Source organism: Dermacentor andersoni, chromosome 2 (genome assembly GCF_023375885.2).
Source record: "Dermacentor andersoni chromosome 2, qqDerAnde1_hic_scaffold, whole genome shotgun sequence".
NCBI classification, from domain to species: domain Eukaryota; kingdom Metazoa; phylum Arthropoda; class Arachnida; order Ixodida; family Ixodidae; genus Dermacentor; species Dermacentor andersoni.
Window position 1 is genome coordinate 241,256,916 of NC_092815.1, and position 21,655 is coordinate 241,278,570.

The following is a 21,655-nucleotide window of genomic DNA, read 5'->3' on the forward strand; positions in this document are numbered from 1 at the left end:
GTTTTGGGCACGAAACTCATCAGAGGAAACTTAGCGCTTCATTACGAGCAATAAAAAAACAGCGCTAAACAACCGGACGAGAGACACAGACAACAGCGCCCTTCAACTGTCTCTTAACTCATCCTGTTGTTTAGCGCTGTTTTTTATTGCTCGTAATCATGAACGAACCAGCCAAAATGCGTACTCTTCTGCAGTTTAGCGCTCCATGTTATTTTCTTAACAACCAGCAACCCCCCCCCCCCCCCCCCCCCCCCCACACACACACAGTGACTGCATGTTCACAGTGAAAAATACTTGAAAACAAGCCACAGTTCTTCCACAGACACTGGACTAAACACCAGGGACGATCTCTAAGCCCCAGCATCTAAAAGCGCTAGCCATCACGAGCGAAGAATGCGCGCAACTTCCACGTGACGCACGCACCAGAAGTTTCAATTTTTCAAACGTCTGCCACGTGCATCACGTGCAAGTGGCTCGCGTTCTTCAATCGTGAGGGCTAGCGCTTCGAGACGCAATATTAGACTACCCGCCGTAGTTTCTCAGTGGCTATGGTGTTGGGCTGCTGAGCACGAGGTCGCGGGATCGAATCCCGGCCACGGCGGCGGGATTCGATGGGGGCGAAATGCGAAAACACCCGTGTACTTAGATTTAGGTGCACATGAAAGAACCCCAGGTGGTCGAAATTTCCGGAGTCCTCCACTACGGCGTGCCTCATAATCACTTTAGTGGTTTTGGCACGTAAAAGCCCATAATTTAATTTTTTTTTCAATATTAGACTGCACTTCCTTCGGGATGGGCCATGTCTTTAAGCCAGATAACGATACGACGAAAGTGGTTGAAGCCTGCCTATAATGATACCGCAATAAAAGCGCCCCACCGCTCTCCGCAAAATTCAACTTTACTTTCGCACTCCAGGTTTCGAAAGTTGTAGGAGACGAAAGCGCGATGCGCAGTTTTGTCCAAGTGGCTTCCCGGAGATGAAGACCATGGGACACAGTCTATAGTTCAGCAAGTGAAATAGTTATCGGTTATCGGTCGGCATATATTTGGTTCCTTTGTGAATTTTCTTTTCATAGTCAATGCAAAGCTACACACTGGAATCAAAGGTTGGGACAGTCCTCTTTCTATGTTTTTAAGAGCGAAATACGACAATACTCCAAAAAACGAGGACAAGAAACAAGATCCCGCTACTAGATCTCAGTTTTGCAGCTCTGAAATTATCTGCTCTTTTTAGGACTATGTCTCAAATAGCCCAGCAGCACATTAGTCTATTCAAAATCAGCAGGCTTATTAAGTTCATTGAAACGTTACAAGGTAGCATGTATTGATTCCTGCACTAGCCACTGCCATCCAAGGCACGGTCATTCTTTCGGCAGGCCAGTATGTGTATTTTTTATATGTGGCTGCGTTGTCATAGCCACTTGAAATAATAGGTCTCTCTCCGACTTGCGGAGGATGGAGTCCACCAGCTTGGCGCTGGGCCACGCCTTGGTGCCTGGCGTAGTGTACGTCCCTCGCACAGACTACACCGAGGAGCTGGTGAGGAGAGCGTTCGCATCCATCGACGACCCTTACGTAAAGCTGAGGAAGAACGCTCCGGAGAGAGGAAGACGTCAAAGCAAAGGTCGGCATCGCGTATTCTGTATGCGCTACAATGCGTAATTAGAACTTTGTCGCATGTCACACAAGGGCTAAGAGGCGTGTTACCTTAAGCAGTGACCATCGTGCGCTTGCCTGAATTCGGCTTACGGCGCCAAATTGGACATTAACAATGTTATCAGTTAATTATATTACAGCATGCTAGGTTATCTTCACCGAAAATTTTCGTCTGCTCCTACATCATTAAAATTAATCTTATACAAAACGCTTGTTAAGAGTAAAATGGGGTACGCATCATCCATATGGGACCCGCACCTCGAAACCCTTATTAAATCACTTGAACTAATCCAAAACAACGCCGCGCTATTCACATTTAGTAATTATAGCCGCACATCAAGCGTAACTACCATGAAAAACTCGTTGCTGCTTGTTCCTCTCTGAACCCGACGTAAGTGCTTTCGCCTTGCTTTATTTCATAAACTATATTTCCACAATTCCTACCTGCGCGATAATCTAATATCATCTACCTACATTTCCTCTCGCATTGATCATAGTGACAAGGTTGAAATAGTCCAATGCCGCACAAGAACCTGCCACGAACCATTTATACCTAGCACCTCTCAGGAATGGAACCACCTTCGCGGCGCAGTTGTCGCAATCAAGGACAACTCAAAGTTTCGTTCGGCCTTATCAGACATCAGCACTCCCGGATACAATTAGCTAATCAATTTTGCTCTAATAACTAACCACCGTTTGCTGCCTTTGTTATTTACTTATGTATGTGTTTCTTACCCACTCCCCTCTCTAATACTTCAGGTCCTAAGGGTACAATAAAAAAAAAAAACTAGAAGAAAGTCTTGACAAGGAACCACCATGGTTCAAGATTTAAAAATAAAGAGATTACAGATTAAGAACTAGCATGCAAAGACCAGATCAGAGGCGTTGAGGGCAGTTGGGCAAGCGCTGGAATAAAAGAAACGACGGAAGTCTATCGTGCGCACCAATTCAGCCATAGCGAATGCTTTAGACGTGCTAGGAAAAATATAGCGGTAATATTTTACTGAAGCCAGGAGCCGCCTCCATTTGAAACAATAAATAGAAAGTTGTGGAAAAATTCTGCTCACCCGAAAGTAGTGAAATTAGAAGTGGCACGGTTGTTGTTCCCGAATAAGTATGCAGCCTAAGAGGGGATAAACAAACGCAGATGGAATGTCATGTTGGAGAACATAACCGGTACTACTAGAGAAGCCAGATTTGAAGAAGTGACGCACTGCGCGAAACTATGAGTAGAGCAGGAAGCGCGGAAAGAAAAAAGAGGACATAGTGCCTTCTCTTGTGCATTATGCGCAGTACGTTACCTGTTGAATCTGCACTAATCAGCAACAAGATACTTCTGCAACCAGGTTTGAAGCCAGGGGCCTGTGAAACTGCATTAAAAACAAGGAAGAGGCCTGATTTGAGCAACGAATGTGCTAGTAAAGATACGTAGGGGCATAAATGTTTTGATGTTTACTAATCAGAGAGAAATGAATAAACTATTGAATACAATCAACGAACGCAAAGTTGATTTGAATAATGAATACGAGAAAGTTCGAGGCAACAAGAAATCGCAAAGATTTGATCGATGGGTTTCGTGTCTTAAAGCAATACTGAGGCTCCTTACGGTAACTGTAATAGACGGCTGTGGAATAGGTCTTGACCACCTGTGCTTGTTTTATGAACAATCAAACTCAGTACTCGAGTGCTTCTGCATTCCCTCTAGTTGAAATGTGGCCGCCGTAACCTACATTCGAACATGCAGCGCCGTGCTCAGCATTGTTTGTGCTGAAAAGTAAGCAGGAAATCTGTGCACTAGGGGAAGCAATACGTTGTCAAAGGGCGCACGTACGATATCTACACAATTTAAAAAAAAAACACGCAAAAATAAATTTATTTCAACCTGAATGTTACGAATGAGCAGTTCACAGATTAGAAGCACAGTTCGGCGGAGTCCGTGCTTACGCAACGTTTGCATCGACACAAAGCAAAATTTATTATTTTACCAAAGGAGCTTATTAAAGCTCATCAAGAAAAAAAGAGATGGCGTCAGAAGTCCAGCAGCAAAATGCATTTCTCCTACACTGAAACAAAAAGACCAGCCGCCGTGAAGGCCCAGTGGATTTGTCGCGCGGCTGTTGAGCATGAAGTCGTGGATGTGCTTTCCGGGCACAGGTGGCCGCATTATGAGGAAGGCGAAGTGTTAAAACGCCGCTGTTCTTGTATTAAGGTACACAATAAAGAACACCTGGTGGCGAACATTATTTAGGAGCCCTCCACTATTGCATTGTTCATGTTTGCTTGTTTTGTGCTGCTAATACTCTGACACTTAAGATGCGATCACTATTAGTGTGCGACCTATTGTCTTACCAATGTAAGAAATTGCAGTAAGTACGTTTCTGCACCAGCTTGTCGAACATTCTGCGAATATACTTTTTGATATATTTGCACCATGAGTACGAGGGCGAATCAAGAAGTTTTTGCCCCTATATTTTTTTAGCCAAATTATGGCTTAAATGCGAAGTCAACATATCCATTCCCAGCGGTGGACCTTTCTTGGACTCACCCGGCCTTATCTCGCGGTAGATTGGCGGCACGACGCTGCTGTCAGTTGTTCAAGATGGCGTACGAGCAACGAAGCGGTATTCGTTCTCTATGGAGCAAGGGACGAACGCGCATCGAAATCCACAGGGAAATGCAGTGCACGTATGGGGAAAGGTGTCTCGTTTTGAGAAGTGTGAGGTGGTGGTGGACTCACGCGCAGCGATGAAGCTCAGACAGCAGTCCGACGGTGGTTCAACAGTCAGCCGGACGAATTCTACCACAGGGGCATCTCTAATTTAGTCCTCCGATGGGACAAATGTATGAGCCAGTGTGGAGACTATGAGTAAACACATAGTGTAAGGTCCTTAGAATAGTACGTATATTTGTAATTACCTGTATGTACCTAAATAATAAAAAATAGGGGCAAATGCTTTCTGATCCACCCTCTTATATTGTATCGGTCTTGTTTGCACGGCACTTCTTTTTCTTTCTTTTTTGTATATGTTTTGGAATGCTCTCCCAATCACGGTTTCTTCTTTTACCCCTCATTCTATGTTCATGTTGTACTACGTGGTCTCTCCAATTAGTGAAGAATAAGTACAAGGTTGAGAAAACGATGATTCCACCTCTTACATTTTAGAGACGCGAGCAACGAACAAATCTGGCGAGAAGTCCAAGGCAGCCATTCATCCGGACAGCTTCTACGACGCCAAGTTTGACCGAGGGGCGGTTCTCGAAGCGTGCAAGGCCGCTTCAGCTCAGGTGTCACAGCGGCCCTGCGTCATGTTCGACGAGTGGCCGGGAGACGGGGCGCGCCTCGCCTACAGCCTGCTCCTGTTCGTGCCTGACATCGCGTTCGTGCCCGAGACGTTTCGGCTTGGTCGCTCCCCGCTGATGAGGCAGATGTTCCTGGACAAGAAGGCGATCGGTGTGTGAAAGACGTAAAGTTGGTTCGAAGATTAGCTTACAGATATTATCCAGTGATTTCGGAAAGATGCTAGAGTTATTAAGTGGTAGCTATCACGCACAGCATTTGTCGTTGCCCAGTATTGATGAGCTTTTGACTTCTTGCTTCCGGCAATTCCGGATTGCAGCACTTCGTTCTGCTTATGATTCATATTGTCATGTAGTAGTGGCGGGGAATAACACAGCAGCAAAACTGCGAATAACTTCTTTTTATTGGACTTATTTCATTGCCCACAAAAGCAAGTTACAATCAAAGCACAACATCGGCGAACACAGTCGGCGATCTTCTAAAATCTGTTCTGCGGGTCAAGCACGTCGGCTTTTGTGCAAGAGTCCAAAGGTTCCAGAGTAATCGTTGGTGCCCGCGCGTCCTGCACAAAGTACTACACAATTCTCGTCGCTCATGCAATAAAATTACACAAGCTTCCCTGACCGCACAGAACAAATAGAACCATCGAAAACATTCGAGAAACGTCCGATACATGCAGGCGCGTCTTCCGGCGAGCGATAACGTTTAACGTTCGTTAGCCGGTGAAAAGCGGTCACAGGTCAAACGTAAACTAGTACACATCTCGATATATAGCATCTATCACGAATGCCTGCGCCAAGCTGCTAAAGCCATGACACACGTACTGTACGCAATGCCATTTCAATTGTGTGCAGGATGAAATAAATAAATAAATACATTTAAATGGCATCGCTGATCTCTTCAGGTGCTAAGGGGGAAGGGAGGCTACGAATGTTCATAAGCACACACATAAACAAGCTCCGGCTTCCATTGTTCACTGTAATGGTTACCCCAACTACACGATGCCCACCAGACGCCCTATGTCCCCACGAATTCGGAAATCCCTGGTTGGTGTCGCAGAGATGGAAGTGAAGAACAACTAGTTCTTGTTGATGCCTGAATTAAGGCCACTGGTCACCAGGTGTGGCGCACTAATGGGCCACACCGTTCGGAAGCGTCACAGAATGATAACTGTGATTGCTGCCTGCGGTGCACTTGGTAGCAGGAAGACAGCACTATAGCTACACTGTCGCCGGCTGTACTTACCGCGAACTCGTGCCCGATGACGGACGCTTCGCCCAGTTTGTCATGTTCGCCTGAAGGCTTGCGTCCTCAATGGTCCATAGCTATATGCGTACCTTTGCCCAGTACATATGCCTTTCTACCCGTTGACCTGTCGCACGACGACTTTTCTAATGTGGCGCTGATCTACGTGTATGGGATGCGAACTTTCTGTTCTGATATTTTTCGGGCCGATATCTATGCTAGAAAAGTGTACGCAAAATAAATCAAGCAAGCTTTTTTTTGCATTTTAATACACGATGAAGCAAGCTAAAGACATCTTGTACGCCCATTGTGCATTAATAGACAACTTACCGTTTACGCTCCCTGTCTCTGAACATAACGTAGTGTACAATATGTTTGCAAACTTCTCCACTAGAAAAGGCAATCTCTTTTTAATGCGTCAGCATGATTTGGATACTTCACGCACTTTCGAAGGGCTACCTATGTATCTGTCTATATATGCTTGTATGTATCTATGTGTGTGTGTTTGTATCTAACTGCTTTCCTGACTCATAGGTCACTGGGTAGTCATTGGTTGAATGGGTAGCGCATCGAGCTGCTGTGCTGAAGTAACAGGGCTCGAAACCAAAGACCAACTTGGACCACTGAGTATGTGGCAATGCGTACATAGGTGTCGCTTTTCGGTGACCCTCTTTCACACCGACACGGGCGAATGTAGACGCGGCACTGGGTAGGTACGACTGATCGAAGAAACTTTTTTTTACGCCAACGTGAAGCGCTGGGCATGTGCCACTCGGCCTGTCCTTGTCTCCAATGAACCTCGTCGATGCCAACTTGGGTCACTGGCTATGTGCCAGTACGCGTGTGCCGCTCTTCAATGAACCTCTTCGACGCCAACTTAGGGAACTAGGTATGTGTCGCTGGAAATGTGCCTCTCTAATTGGCGAAAGCAATCTCTCCAGTTTACCCCATGCTTAGCTCACTCAAACCACTACACAAGGGTCTTTCAAGGAAAGCAACTCTGCAGTTTAGCAGGCTGCGCCAAAAGTGCACTGGGTATATGCGGCTTTTCAATGAGCTTCCTAAACGCCAACGCTTTAGCCCGCTGCGCCGTGATGCATTGGATACGTGCCGCTCCTAACGGAGCCTCTCGCCGAATTGAGTCACTGAGCATGTGCCACTGAGTGTGCCGCAAGTGAGCGGACAACTCTCATTGTCGGCAGGCGCTGCCGCTCCACGATTATTGTCTCCGAGTGCCTAGGCACTGCCGCCAGCAGTGTCGGCAGTGTCGTTAGATGAATCGGCGCGTTCAAAAAGAAGCCCAGGTTGCCGCATGACGCCTTTCTCAGCGTTCGCACGCATCGGCGCGCCATGCACAACGGAGGCCACGCACAGACATGGCGGCGGCGGCACGAGACGGTGCCGAGCGTCCTTGGTAAAGCGCGAAGCAAGAGTCCCGCTGCAGTACACGCCTCATGCACGACTCGCTTTGGCCATGGCAATACGTTGGGTCGCTATATTAAACTTTAACGCATTACCGGCGACAGTCCTCGTTATGTGGGTTCTGCCGCGATTTTTGAGTTGACGTGAAAACACCCATATGTTTCTCAGCTCGCCCCCCCCCCCCCCCCCGCCAGACAAAAAAAAAAGAAAAAAAAAGCAGCAGCTGTTCTTCTAACTGATTAAACTCCACACGCGCTGTTCGAATCACTTCAGTTCAGGCCTTTCTCACTGTATTTTTGTGACTCTCAACTGCAATATTCCCTAAATGCGCCTGAAGCCTCACAACTTAACGTAAAAAAAATATCGGCTTACAGCTGGCGTCATTGTCACTGTCTGATGTATTTCAGATGCGGCATTCCAGTTTCAGCAGGCATTGGACACGGCACACATAAATCTTCAAAGGAACATGACCACTGATGTGCCTGTGAGTACTATCGTGTGCTTCTCGTTATCTTTATTGGCACAAGGACGAACTACGAGGTTCTGAGTCGGTGTTCATGCGTTACGTGCAGCTGCACGAGGCTGTAATATATTACGTAAACGCCATTAGATGAGACGTCGAGAGATGGAAAACTCCTTCACGCTTGATCCGATGAGAGAATGCACTGAAGCCAATCCGTGATCATATAAATATTCAACAATGACCTCAAGCATAACCTTCAGTGCGGGTTTTCAAGAGTTTAAAGTTACAATAAACCAGCAGTAACACATCCTTGCTGTTGCTCGGCATCTGCAATGTTATCGCCGTCGGAGTTCAAACCACATATGCTACTAATTTTTCTGTTTCTCCCATTCGCCTGTCTATGTAAGTTTTTTGTTATGCGGAAAATTATCTTGTTTTATGGTGCCTGCCTTTTACTGCTTCTTTGCCTAAAATGAGTTGAAAGCGAAGTTGAAAACGGGCACACCTTTAGCGGGACGCAATAAAAAATACTATTATTTCTCATCGCAAAAATTCGCACTCGTTTTAAAATTCCATATACGTAACAGCTCACTAAACAAGCGCACTTGTTAAGAATACGGAATGTTTTCTTTAAACCATACATAATTGAAGAAATTGCCTGTGGCAAATAGCGCAATTGCAGTCCTTATCCGGTTTACTCGAAGTGCCGGACATCACTCGCACGAGCCATCAAAGTGCATATTCGATTAATTCATAAAAATTACTAATTCACTTTTTAGCTACCCGCTTGAAGCCACATGTTCTAATTTATGAATTCAATCAACCAATAAATCAATCAATCGACACTCAACCAGTATCAATCAATAGTTAAATCAATCAATCAATCAATCAATCAATCAATCAATCAATCAATCAATCAATCAATCAATTGGGAACATTTATTTCTCCATGTGAAATATAATGGCGACGGAAAAACTCGCAAACTGCAGCTTGAAAAAGCTGCGGCCCCCTACAAAATCTAGCAGAAAGTGAGCCGCGATACACTTCTAAATAATATGTGTATAGGAAGCAACTAAACACACTCATTTAAAAATACGTTCTCGCAAAAGAGAGACAAATAACCTATAGATACTTAAAGAGCGGAACGGGCTTTATCTTGTCATACAACGTGGAAATATCTGAAAAAGAAAAGGTGAATACAAACACAAATATCTGAAATAAAGAAAAGATCTGAAATAAAAAGTATAACCGGTGAGTTTGCAAGTTATATCAACTTAGAACGAATCCTAAGAATTACATGGGCTTCGAAATATGCGGCCTGCCAGTTTGTGTAAAAAGGCACTATTGTTCTACTTTTTCACCAGACTTTCGTTTTATACATTGAAGCACAAATGTAAACGGGACACACATGTATTTTGTTACGCAATTTGGGAATGAATATCTCGAAACTAGTGTCAACTTCGTAATTCGTTCTAAGTGAATACGCCTTGCAAACACACCGGCGGCCATTCGCAATGTTGCATATGTGCCTTAAGGCAATTATAAAAAGGGTAATTAATAAATGTTTTTGTTACTTGATGATGCATTTGGATTTCTCGTGTAAATAATGTCCGCCAATTTGAGTAATTCAGCTCAAGGACAATGATCACGGTAACTGCCATAGGCGGCTTTGAAAAATCTGTACGGTTAAAAAAAAAAAGCAAGGTATTTCAGATGCAATTTAACCATGCTCGCGTTCATGTAACGGGATCATATATTTTGAACCTAGCCATAGTTCACATAAATTAACGAGGCGAAATGACCAACAACAGCGCCCACATACCATTCAGAGTTCTTGAACTGTAACAGGAGCGAAATATTTGCCTGCGAATAACAGTGTTGTTTGGTTTGGTTTAGTAATTAAACAAAATTTAGGAGAGCAGATATATGCAAAAACTAGTGCATGCGACGCTCCAGCGTGCTTTTAGGGGGACTTCATCTCATGCTTGAGCGTTTAAAATAAGTTTGTAAATCTGGAAATGCGGCATAAAAATTGGTGGTTATATTAAGCATTTGCAATCACAGCACGTTGCATTGAACATTTATCTTGTGTTACCCTATATGTACAATAAATATTTTTTTCATAGCGCAGAATGCGGAATGAGATATTTCAAGGGAAACTAAGGGGAAATATGCTAGATATAAAGGCTATGGTTCTCTAATAACCAATTCGTCGTTCGTTGGGATGCCAGAACTTTTGTCGTATGATGAGAGAACGACGTATGTGGGAAAGCGTTGTGACACCACCTGCTATACACTATGGTGCATCTCATGTGACGTGAGCACCGGCTCTCTTAAAGAGAGGGACGCAGCGGGAGGTCACGTGGAAATTTTGTCACCTCGTCCGTTTGGCATGGACGCCTCAAACTTAGAAACAGCAGTGGGAACTTCGGTGGCAACTTTACACGGATGAAATTGATATTATTATGGTCGATATGTTACAGTCAATGCATTAGCAGAAAGAAAACGACGGTACACTTCTAGACGGATAATCTATAGGTCTATATTCACCTTGGGTTATCCTTTAGTGCTGTTTCAAACAAAAATACGCTAGACATTAGAAGTCCTCCAGGTGATATTAAAGGGCCCCTCACCAGGTCTGGCGATTTCGAGCTGACAAGCGCAGAGCATACATTGCGCGATATCGATCGTCTCTAGAAAGTATTACACGGCTACGCACCGCGGTAAGATCTGAAATTTCAAATCGAACGCCATTTCCCTCTTCACTCGCGGCCGTCGCGTTCCAAGCCGGGACCATGGCGGCCGCATTTTGTTGCGGAAAAAATGCGAAAACACCCGTGTACTTAGATTTAGGTGCACGTTAAAGAACACCAGGTGGTCAAAATTTCCAGGGTCCTCCACGACGGCGTGCCCCATAATCGAAAGTGGTTTTGGCACGCTAAATACCATAATTAATTTTTTTCCAAGCCGGACGGTGACGTAATCGTGCCCCTGCGCCTACGTAATCGTGTCCGCAGTGTGACGTGGCTCGTGGTGGCACGTAACTTCGAGAATGGTTCAAGACAACATGTGTTATTTGTGCGATCTGTTGCTTTAATTGATGAATTCTAGTTTAGAGAAATAATAAAACACACAAACGGAAGCGAGAGAGGTGTACTTCCGCTTTGTCTGCTTGTTCCCACCGTCGTGCGGCCACGTGCGCAGGTACCGAAACTATTCCATTTTATACCGCGTTGCAGCGGCGTGATGATACTCTGCGATCCGCTTGTTCTGCCTCAGTATTCGTGTAGCACTGAATTATACCGCTAGTCCTGTTTCTTTGTACACAGCGCGCAAAATCGTGCACTGCGCGAATGAGACAACAGCTCGCGCGCGACGCCGTCAGCGGAAGTGCGTTAGGGGCGGGAAAAATGCGAGGAGAAGAAAAAATGAAAGTGGGGCCTCCGACGTAGGCGTCACGCGATCCTCGAGGTCCGGTATGGGAGAACGCAGGGAAGGAATTTCGCTTTTGGAGGCTAGACGGGCGAGTGGAGAGAGCGTCTTGCTTGGCAGTGGAGCCCGCCTGCTGAAATCATGGGTTCGCGGCACTGAAATATTTCTACCTCGGCTATTAATGAGCCGATTTGAAAAAAAAAATTTGCGGCAGAATGCTCCTTAGAGCACACGTAATAATTTCCAGCGTATAACCAAAATATGCTAGGGGGCCTGGCGAGGGGTCCTTTAAATGAAGAATATGATGGATCTATAGATAACGCTTAACGGATATGCGGGAATTCAGGAGACGCTTTTTTGGACAACACTTCTAGAAATGTACGTTAAGGCCAAGCGGTTTTTGTTGCAGTCACCATGTGTGTGTGTTCGGTTATTCAGACTGCTGTTGTTGCTTTCCGGTGATGTGGAAGAGAATCCGGGCCCTCAGGAGGAAATTATGATTTCACTTCTAGAATCCATGCGTAGACTTGAGACCGGGCAGGCGACGATTTTGAGCGAATTGAAAGGAGTGAAGGAAAAGCAGGAAGCAGCTGACCACGAAATTAAAGGCCTAACTACGAGGGTTGTAAAGTTAGAAACGACCATTGCGTCTCTCAGTGGCGCCGAACATTCTGGCGCTTCTACGTCAGTGAATTCTGTTCGAGATGTGGGGGGTCAATTGCGGAATATATCGGCCAGATGCGAAGATACAGAAAACAGGCTTAGGCGGTCAAATCTTTTATTCTTTGGCTTAGAGGACGATGAAAGGGAAGATTGGGCTGCGTCCGAGCAAAAGGTGATTGGCTTCTGCTCTGAGCACCTCGAAGTATCACTTACTAGTGATAGGTTCGAACGTGTGCATTCTCTCGGTAGGTTCTCGGATAACAAAACCAGACCAATAATAGCTAAACTGGCTGCATTCAAAGACAAACACTCAATTTTGTCCTCTGCACCTAAGCTCAAATATGCGAGATACTCAATCGGGGAAGATTTTTCGCTGCGTAAGCGGCAAGCACGAAAGAAGCTATTAGACTTCGCGCGACCGCTCAAAAAGCCATTCAATCTTTCTGTCGATAAGCTGCACATAGGGAAAACAACCGATATTTATGAAAATGTTACAGATTTTGTCGTAGAGTATAAAAGGTAGCCACAAAAGAAGTATCTGCAAGATCACGGTCAACTCTCTCGCACTACACGGGTTTCACGCCTCTCAATAACTCTTATCTAACATCCGCAGTTTGATGCCAAAACGGAAATATCTTTGTTATTTTCTTGAAGATAATGACTCAGATGTTGTCATTTTGACAGAAACCTGGCTGCACCCCGACACGCTCGATAGGGAAATTTTTACAGACCACAACAACTTCAACGTCTATCGGCAAGATCGTGTGGCCAGACGTGAAGGCGGTGTGCTGATAGGCATTAATAAATCTCTCACTTCGTTTTCCATCCCTACAAACTCACCTCTTGAGATAGTCTCAGCAGCATGCTTGACCCCAACAAAGAAAATAATGATTGGTGCTTGCTGCGGCTCACCGGTGACCGATCAAAATTTTTCAGACAACCTTCGTGACAGTATTCAAAAAGCTATGCACATCTTCGCTTCAGATCACGTATACCTTCTCAAAGATTTTCTCAACTTTACTTTAGATTTCAATTTGTTCCATGTTGTAAGCGAGCCCACTCGAGAATCAAATATACTTGATATTGTATTAACCAGTACCCCCGAAGCCGTAGAAACAATATCCTACCTAGGTGGCTTCAGTGATAACAGATTGCTTCAGATAACAATTAACGTCCCACTAGCCCATACAGGACCAATCACCAAAAAAATTCGTGACTTCAGCAGGGCTAATTACGTTGATATGAATTCTGGTCTGGAGACACTTTTACCTAACTTTACTAATCGCACAACTGAAGAAAACTGGGCACTGTATGGGAACCAAATGTCAGCTATGATTGATCTCTACGTTCCATTAATAACGATTACTAACGACAGGACATATCCTTGGTTTAATCGATCGCTACGTAGACTACGAAACACAATAAAGCGCTTGTACCGCGCCACAAAACATGGGAGTGATCCTTCGGCGTTCAAAAAATACAAAGAATTCATTGAAAAATATACTAAAGGAATATGCGATGCTAAAAAGAGTATTACGGCAACAACCGGCCCTCTCTCCTTCAACACAATCCTAAAAAGTTCTGGCGAACTGTGTCCCCTGACCACGACTCTGATCATATTTTATTGCACGATGCTAACCAAACACCAGTATCGGACAGCGAATACCCACTCATATTTAACAAGTTTTTCTCTTCAGTGTTTACAGGGGAAGATCGTTCCAACATATAATTTGTACCTGAATATGACTGGCACTTTATGGAACCCATTAACATTACTGCTGATGACATTTCACGCCTAGTTGCTAACCTAAGGGACTCTACATCGGCCGGTATAGATAATATCAATTCTAAAATGTTACAAAATACCTTGTCAATTTCTAGTGAGATATTATCCTTTTTATTCAACCAATCCTTAGCGTCATGAAAGCTACCAGCTGACTGGAAGGTTTCGAAAATCGTCCCTGTGTTCAAAAGCGCTAACAGCCATTCACCCGATAATTATTGTCCAATCGCGCTCACATGCCTTTGTTGCAAGCTACTGGAACATATCATCGCGTCTCATGTTTTCAGTCACCTAGAATCAAACTTTTGCTTCTCTAATCAACACGGATTCAGAAAATATTTTTCTTGCCAGACGCAATTATTGGAATTTACCACTGACTTACACTTCAGCATGGATGCCAATAAACAAACTGATTGCATGCTCCTTGATTTTTCTAAAGCTTTTGATCGCGTAGCTTATAATCGACTAATATCCAAATTATTAGCCCTTAGACTAGACTCACTTACATTAACTTGGGTCCGGAATTTCCTTTTTCGCCGTCAACAGTTCACAATGGTTAACAACTTCTCCTCCCCCCGTTGCCATGTACCTTCCGGTGTTCCTCAGGGAAGTGTTCTAGGGCCCTTTTTACTTTTGATCTATATTAATGACCTGCCGCTTAACATATCATCATGCATGGGCTTATTTGCGGATGATTGTATCATATATCGTACAATTACGGATGTTGAAGACCACGTTGCTCTGCAAAATGACCTTAACATTATTTCCTATTGGTGCAAAATCTGGCTTATGTCCCTTAAACTATCCAAGTGTAGGTTCATAACCTTCAGTCGCAAACGCAATAAATAATTCTAACTTTACATATGTCTTGGATACTATACCTGTATCAAGTTCCAGGAGCATATATGGTCCCATAAAAATCTTATGTCTGTTAATACTGCAAATTCAAAGGCAGTACTTTTTCGTCCCAAAAATAAAAAAAATGCAGTGATTTCGGTGAGTTATTTTATAACAGAGACCAGATTGAGTTAGCAAGGTCATTCAAATCACTTGGCGTAACATTCACCGAAAACATGCTGTGGGACGACCACATAGACAATGTAGCATTAAAGGCATCTAGAGCCATATGATTTATAACACGTTCCAAAAATTATCTCCCACAAAAGGTAAAACAATCTCTATATCATGCATTATTTCGCTCACATCTAAACTACTGCTCATTAGTATGGGGTACTGCTACACAAACCGGTCTGAAAAAACTAGGAACTCACGAAAAACGGGCGCTCAGATTAGTTCATAACCTGCCAAGTAGACACTCAAAAAAAACTTATTTTTCAAGAACAAGATCATTAACGTTTTCAGCCTCTATGCTTATAGACTACTACGCACCTACAAACTAGAACAAAGAAGATGGATAAGTAATATATCTGACTTAGCCCCGATTGAATTATTTCATTGCACATATCCACGCCGGCATAAACCACACTAGGTATTACCAAAAGTAAGAACAAACTATGGGCGCCAAATGGTAGCATTTCTACTTCCATCCTTACTTAACCAATTAATTAATGAAAATATAGACTTAGGAAGCATCAGCTGCTCTAACCTTCGCAACTACTTTCTCCTTAACGCGTCCCTTTGATTGCCCAACATTTAGGCATCGGTGAACGTTTCTGTATCTAATTGTGTTATAAGCGTATTTTTGGTTGCTGTTCTTTCGCTGTTTCGTGAGCGTTTTTGTTCTAAGTTGCTGTACTTGTCTTTCTTTTCAATCGGTTTATATTTTTTTCACACACGCAGGTGATTGTGTATTTTGCATACTTGTTTTTGTACTAATGCTTTGTTTGACTTTGTATATGCCGCCGTAAGTGCCGTCGCATGCCACTGTTCACCTGCTGTACGGGGGGTGGGAACTTAGTCAAGAGTCAATCGCTTTTATTCCCATCCCCTCCATCAATGTAATGGTGATGGAAATAAATCATTATATATATATATATATATATATATATATATATATATATATATATATATATATATATATATATATATATATATATATATATATACCTAGGCGTGCATCTAACACATGATCTTTCCTGGACCTTGCACATCACCACCATTAGCGCCAAGGCTTCCAGAACTTTGGGTTACTTACGTCGTAATTTACGAAACTGCCCGACCAATGTCTGTAAACATGCCTACCTAAGATACGTTCGTCCTCAGCTAGAGTTCGCATCATCAATCTGGTCTCCTCATCAAAAATATCGAATTTCCATGATCGAAGTGATACAAAACCGTGCTACTCGTTTCATCTCTCAAAAATACAGCCGTCATCTCAGCATAACTCAAATAATAACTGATATTACTCTCGAATCCTTAGACACCCGTCGTTCTGTCGCTATCATTTGTTTGCTACACAAGTATATAAAGTGCGCTATCTTTCACCTCTACACCTAGAATCCCCCATGCGCATGTACAGTCGATTAAACAACCATCGCTCTTTCAAACTCATCTACGGCCACACGCAAGCATTCAACTCATCGACACTGCCTGAGCAATAACATTGTAGAATGATCTTCCCAAAGGAATCGTTTGAGTAACCGATCACGCATCGTTCCACAACCAAGTGTATCAACTTTATACATCCTAAATACTGTAACCATGTTTCGTTGTGATTACGTGGGGGTGTATTGTCGCCATTTGTCTTTTGGCGTACCAGTTATTGCCGTGCGCTTATTGCCTGCCCATTGAACATGCTGTCTCCACCCCTTGTGTATCTTACATTCTTGCGTTATCGCGCCTTTGCAAATAATAACCTTTTTGTAACTACAGTGTACTTGCGTCACGTTAACCTTTCTTTTTATTCATTTGTAGTATGTAACCACATTGTGTTGTTCGATACTGCGCTGCTTCTGTTAAACTTGTGTTTGATCCAATTGTCCCCCTTACTCAATGTTCCTGACGGAACCTGTAAGGAAACCTGAATAAAAAAGATGACACATTGCTGACACACCTCATTCTTTCTGTGTTGGCGAAGTAGATGCCTTCCGGATTTGCAGAAAGTTAGAGCAAATTAGCTCGGCCGAGAACCATCACATTGCAAGGTTTGCAAAAAGAAATTGTAAAGAGGCAAAACAGATGATCATTCAGAAATCGGGCACAATTTATATACTTTTAGCACGATTATTTGTCGCTATCGCGATGTCAAAGCTATATGCGTATTTTATCGAGTGTCTGTCGCAGAAATCAGGTTGTCATAGTAATTGCGTAATTATAGAAGTATTCTGATGCAATTTCTAGCAGCATTCGCATTTTGTTCTCGGAATATTCGTTGTTCACGCGGAGGCTTATTGCCCAAGCTCATGTCGGGATTCCACAGATGTTTACGAGACTGGCTAGGGTATATGAAATATACATTCTAATTTAGTCGAAGGGCAGAAAGAAAGCTGCAGAGGTGCTTTGACCGTCGCTGTGTGCAGATACATCTGTGAATATTTGAAGATAATGTGGAGATGTGCGACTGAGCCAACTGAAATATTGCCGAAACAGGCATATCAGACTTTATGTGTGTGTCAGGGATTGTGAGGTAAATGGGTAATACGTGTACAATGACATCTTTTGTAGGCGGAGGCATCATTTTCAGAAATGTCAGCAATGTTCATAAATAGTGTCACCATTTTTCTATGCGAGAAAACGGACGGCGAATAAGACGATCAAGGAGCGATTCACCATTCGATGCCCGGTGCAGACGCTCAGTATGATATACAGCTCTCTGGTCTGCTTGTAGCCCCAGGGGTAACTGATCCACTTCAGTGAGTAATACAACATATTGCGCCTCACGAGGCAATGTAATGCATTAGTCGAAAGGCAACGCGATGATCTCGTTACAGTTGGACCATCAAACTAGGTGGTACGTTCATGAATGGTAAGGCAAGCATCATACCTGACAGTACAGATGACTGGTACACCTGCAGCGCCGTTGTTTAGTCGCAGCAAGCTCCTCTAACAATCAAGGCAGCCACATACTTAACGAGGGATTGAGATTTGCATCGAAAAATTGAACGGCAGGACACCAAGAGATACGATCATCCACAATTAAGCCCAAATAAGTCTTGTCGCACCCATCCTTTCTAGGTACAGAGCGTTGTTTAGGGTTTGTTTGTTTAGGGCTGTTTGTTTAGGCTATATATGCTACTGCAGCCGACTTAGGAGGTGATATGTGCAGACCAACTTCACCCAAGTACTCCGAGTAATGGACCTGTAACCTAAATAACCCAAATCGTGCAGCATAAGTGACCTACATCTAGCGAAGAAGGCTCAGTCCCACTTCTCTCTTTTCTCTCCAGCTGTACCACGTGTTTGCTCGACAGCTCCCCGATCCTGTGCCCATCTCAGACGGAACAAGATACCGGAACATGTTCTACGTAATCCTCACCTTGGCGTTCGCTGCCCCTTTCGTACGACTCATTCACGAGATTTCCAGTGAACTGGCGACAGGCCTCGAGGTGAGATGTTTGATTAAAAGCAATTTAGTTAAAGTCGATATGTATTGGTTGTCGAGGTAATCGAGAAATATGTGGGGTACAATCGATCTCGCTATATGGCTTTCATAGATTATGAAAAGGCACTTGGTTCAGTAGAGATACCAGCAATCATAGAGGCATTGCGTAATCAAGGAGTACAGGAGGCATGGGAAGAGCAGGAGGAGCAAACAGGAATAGCCGGTATTCTAATAGACATTAAGAGGGAAAAATGGAGGATAGCTGGCGGGCTATTAGAGTTACAGAATGGGTGCGAAAAGAAGGGAAGCGCAGACAATGACCGCAGAAAAGTAAGTGGGGTGGTGAAATTAGGGAAATTCCAGATGGAAATTGGAATCCGCTAGCGTAAGACAGAGGCAATCGGAGGTCGCAGGGAGAGGCCTTCGTCCTGGCAGTGGACACAAAAATAAGCTGAGCACGATGATCAGGTATTGGTAGATGGCACTTGCTAGATAGCGACTATGACTTTCGAAGCGAGAGCAGTAGCATGGTGTGACAGAGAGCGGTGGTGAAGACGCGTTGGGAAGCCGCTTCCAATCTTAAATGTGTAACTGTTCAATAATGAGAAATAGCAGTTTCGCCCGAAAGGCGAATCATTTATTGCGATAGCAAATTATTGGACAACTATGCGAAGTAAAAATAGTAGTTTTATTGGCCGTATATACTTGTCAACATTCGCTTACTAGTTAACAAGCATGGTGTCACTCGCGCACAGGCAAACATGCGTACATCTGACAAGTTAAATATACCTGGTAGCGAAGCTTCCTTAGGAGCCCATACGTTCAAAACATGGCGGTTTATCGGCGGTTCATGGGGCTTAGCGCCATCTGTACGTGGAGGGAACACTTCTGGCGGAAGGAAAAATAATGTGACGCCATATTCGTTAAAAACAAAAGTGACGTCATCTTGTTTTCGAATGCGCGAAATTTGTTTTGTTGGCCTACCTTTAGAGCTATATATTCAAATGCCCGCCATTCGATTTGATGGTCGTTTCGAGCTTTCAGAGCGGAAAGCGATTCAGGAAAAAGCCAGTCGTACGGCTGTCGAAATCGCACCCGTGCACAGAAGAGACTTTCTCTGGAGGCCGACGAAAGCTTTAGGTGTAGAGTGCTGGTGCTATTGTCGGACGCCAAGCCCGTAGGCCAGTGCAGTCGCACGAAAACAACTAAACAATTATCTGGCGGTCGCAGCTAACTAGTTTTGACTGAACAGGTTAAGAAGCGATGAAGCTACCCGCGTCATCAAATTCAGACAAACATCCACAAGCAAAAAAGCACAACGTGTCAGGGGGCGTATTTCAACAGGTGAACTTTACGAGCGCGCCTTTCTTGCACACTTAAAGAGCTACATTGCATTACAAGTGATAGCTGTGTCTACGGCCCCTGTAACGATGGGCGCTGAAAAGAAATGTATTATTTGTATTGTAAATGTAATTGTAAATTTGTAAATGCATGTATTTATTTAAATAATAAAATAAATAAACTTGTATTTTCTTAACTCGTCACGAATGTATAAAACTGACCAGAAATTATATTATCGGCGAATGAATCTGTCTCCCGCTTGAATTGAAAAACGCCTTTTTTCTTTACCAATGTTTGTTCCCTCCAAACATAGTCGCGCTTCAATCGCTGCTCCCATGACCCCCCTTGCTGATGTCGGTGACAATTTGTACTGAACCGCTTTTCAAAGCTTCGCGACCTATTTGGATCGACCTTGCATCTGACTCGACGACCGCGTACACTCGCTGCCAAAGCGCTGGCCTGAAGAAGAGCGGCAGTAGCAGCGAGCGAATTGATCTTCGTGCTGCCTCTCGCTTCAGCGCGAACCTAGCGGCGAGAACACAGCGCACACAAAGCTGTATCAGCGCTCCGCGTGCCTAGACTGTACTCATCGCAGTTCGCTTTCAAGATAAGACGCAGCCGTATGGCACGCCATACGCAGCCTATGCAGGAGTGGAACGTCTCCCCTCCCCTCACCACCGGTGACTTGCGCGCGATATAAGGCGGCGTGCTTCCTACCCATCTCACTCCCTTGTGCGTGCGAAATTGAGCCGCTATCCTCCGCTGACCCTCGCAAGCTTCCAATCGCACCCACAGCAAAGGGCGTGCGGCCATGACGCTGCCGCACTTGGTCTTTATGCGGAACATCATGGCGACGCTTACGGCGATGCCAACGACGACGGCATAAGTGCGCCTGTATTGTCCACATGCTTGCTATCGCAATAATAATAATAATAATAATAATAATAATAATAATAATAATAATAATAATAATAATAATAATAATTTTTATTTCTGCCTCAAGAAGTACAGACAGCACAGACAAAGCTGTCATAAACAGCTTGACTGAGCCGCAGCGCCCAAATACAAAGAGTAGCAGCGACAGGCAATCCAAAGCCACTCATCGCACAGAAGCCGGCTTCATGTTTACATGAAAAATAATATAATAGCAAAAATATGAGAAGATCAAAGTAAATCTTAATCGCGCTTATGTATGCAAGGCCAAGTTACTTCAGCAGAAGTATGATTACACATATTTAAGACTATCGTCAAATAATACGCCTTAAATAACAGCATGAATAACAAAAATAATGAAGACAAAATAATATTTGAACAAAGAAAACATCGAAGATGAAGCTTACCTAGCGATTACTCGGTGGTACAATCTTATACATATGATTTACACTTGGAAGGAATTTCCCGTTGGATACAGGCAAGCAAATTGAAGTTAGCCGATTGGTACGCTTAGAGAAAGGAATGAAGTGCATGTTCGAGGCGCTCTTTCGTCGTATTGATGCGTGCTGTTGGCACTAACCAATTTTCGGGGTGTCTGAAAGGCTCTCATTATTTTCTTCCAAGTTTACGAGATGCCGAATATGATTTATGCCACCTTTATTAAAATTGATGTTCATTTAATTATATTTATATTATTGTTAATATGAAGCAAATCCCAAAAAGAATATTGATTATGATTGCCAAAGGCACCGTTAGCTTCTTTGAAACCAGCTGTGATTCAGTAAAGTGGCATTTTATATAAACTACCTCAAGGACGAAGCAAGAAGAAGTGCGTCTCACATGCGAGCAGAGATTAGCTTGAAAGACAGTGACTTCGCCACGAAACTCTACCACGTGACCCACGCGACCTCCAATTAC